Here is a 2,871-nt window from a genome sequence, read left to right as displayed (position 1 = left end):
TCAAAAAATATCATAGAGCATAAATAGTAGGAAACTTAATTTCCTACAAAAACGTCTGTTAATATTTTGCCATAGCTCGCATTGTTTCCGACATATTTGCAGATTTAGCTCAAGGGGAGGGGCCTGATGGACATATTCCGAGATATTTCTTGTTCTTGTTGGGCTTCTTCTGCACAGCTAAGCTGGAACTGGCATTTGCAGCTCGCAATAGTGCAGAGTTATCTCACAGAAAGGGGCCACGGTGTTTCTGTATCTCTATTATGTTGGTGCGGGTTCGGAACTTTTAAATATCTTGATATATCTCGAAAACTACGCATCTGATCAAAAAATATCATAGAACGTAAGAAGTGGGAAACTTAATTCTCTAGAAAAAAGGTCCCTTAACATTTTGCCATAGCTCGCATCGTTTCCGAGATATTTGCAGATTTAGCTCAAGGGAAGGGGCCTGACGGACATGTTTCGAGATATTTCTTCTTCTTGTTGTTCTTCTTCTGCACAGCTAAGCTGGAAGTGGCATTTGCAGCTCGCAATTGTGCAAAGTTATCTCAAAGAAACGGGCCACGGTGTTTCTGTATCTCTATTATGTTGGTGCGGCTTCGGAACTTTCAAATATCTTGATATATCTCGAAAACTAAGCATCTGATCAAAAAATATCATAGATTATGAATAGTAGGAAACTTAATTTCCTACAAAAAAGGTGTCTCAACATTTTGCCAGAGCTCGCATCGTTTCCGAGATATATGCAGATTTAGCTCAAAGGAAGGGGCCTGACGGACATATTTCGAGATATTTCTTCTTCTTGTTGTTCTTCTTCTGCACAGCTAAGCTGGAAGTGGCATTTGCAGCTCGCAATTGTGCAAAGTTATCTCAAAGAAACGGGCCACGGTGTTTCTGTATCTCTATTATGATGGTGCGGCTTCGGAACTTTTAAATATCTTGATATATCTGGAAAAGTACGCTTCTCATCAAAAAATATCATAGAACATAAATAGTAGGAAACTTACTAATTTCCTACAAAAAAGGTCTCTCAACATTTTGCCAGAGCTCGCATCGTTTCCGAGATATTTGCAGATTTATCTCAAGGGAAGGGGCCTGACGGACATATTTCGAGATATTTGGTCTTCTTGTTGTTCTTCTTCTGCACAGCTAAACTGGAAGTGGCATTTCCAGCTCGCAATAGTGCAGAGTTATCTCAAAGAAAGGGGCCACGGTGTTTCTGTATCTTTATTATGTTGGTGCGGCTTCGGAACTTTTAAATATCTTCATATATCTCCAAAACTACGCATCTGACCAAAAAATATCATAGAACATAAATGGTAGGAAACTTAATTTCCGACAAAAAAGGTCTCTCAACATTTTGCCATAGCTCGTATCGTTTCTGAGATATTTGCAGATATAGCTCAAGGGAAGGGGCCTGACGGACATATTTCGAGATATTTCTTCTTCTTGTTGTTCCTCTTCAGCACAGCTAAGCTGGAAGTGGCATTTCCAGCACGCAATAGTGCAGAGTTATCTCAAAGAAAGGATCCACGGTGTTTCTGCATCTTTATTATGTTGGTGCGGCTTCGGAACTTTTAAATATCTCGATATATCTCGAAAACTACGCATATGACCAAAAAATATCATAGAACATAAATAGTAGGAAACTTAATTTCCTACAAAAAAGGTGTCTCAACATTTTGCCAGAGCTCGCATCGTTTCCGAGATATATGCAGATTTAGCTCAAAGGAAGGGGCCTGACGGACATATTTCGAGATATTTCTTCTTCTTGTTGTTCCTTTTCAGCACAGCTAAGCTGGAAGTGGCATTTCCAGCCCGCAATAGTGCAGAGTTATCTCAAAGAAAGGATCCACGGTGTTTCTGTATCTTTATCATGTTGGTGCGGCTTCGGAACTTTTAAATATCTTGATATATCTGGAAAACTACGCTTCTGATCAAAAAATATCATAGAACATAAATAGTAGGAAACTTACTAATTTCCTACAAAAAACGTCTCTCAACATTTTGCCAGAGCTCGCATCGTTTCCGAGATATTTGCAGATTTAGCTCAAAGGAAGGGGCCTGACGGACATATTTCGGGATATTTCTTCTTCTTGTTGTTCCTCTTCAGCACAGCTAAGCTGGAAGTGGCATTTCCAGCCCGCAATAGTGCAGAGTTATCTCAAAGAAAGGATCCACGGTGTTTCTGTATCTTTATTATGTTGGTGCGGCTTCGGAGCTTTTAAATATCTCGATATATCTCGAAAACTACGCATATGACCAAAAAATATCATAGAACATAAATAGTAGGAAACTTAATTTCCTACAAAAAAGGTGTCTGAACATTTTGCCAGAGCTCGCATCGTTTCCGAGATATTTGCAGATTTAGCTCAAAGGAAGGGGCCTGACGGACATATTTCGAGATATTTCTTCTTCTTGTTGTTCTTCTTCTGCACAGCTAAGCTGGAAGTGGCATTTGCAGCTCGCAATAGTGCAGACTTATCTCAAAGAAAGGATCCATGGTGTTTCTGTATCTTTATTATGTTGGTGCGGCTTCGGAACTTTTAAATATCTCGATATATCTCGAAAACTACGCATATGACCAAAAAATATCATCGAACATAAATAGTAGGAAACTTAATTTCCTACAAAAAAGGTCTCTCAACATTTTGCCATAGCTCGCATCGTTTCCGAGATATTTGCAGATTTAGCTCAAAGGAAGGGGCCTGACGGACATATTCCGAGATATTTCTTGTTCTTGTTGTGCTTCTTCTGCACAGCTAAGCTGGAAGTGGCATTTGCAGCTCGCAATAGTGCAGAGTTATCGCAAAGAAAGGGGCCACGGTGTTTCTGTATCTTTATGTTGGTGCGGGTTCGGAACTTTTAAATATG

Source organism: Osmia lignaria, unplaced genomic scaffold (genome assembly GCF_051020975.1).
Source record: "Osmia lignaria lignaria isolate PbOS001 unplaced genomic scaffold, iyOsmLign1 scaffold0006, whole genome shotgun sequence".
In the NCBI taxonomy this organism is placed as follows: domain Eukaryota; kingdom Metazoa; phylum Arthropoda; class Insecta; order Hymenoptera; family Megachilidae; genus Osmia; species Osmia lignaria.
The sequence above is the reverse complement of the archived record's forward strand: the minus strand, read 5'-3'. Positions refer to the sequence as shown.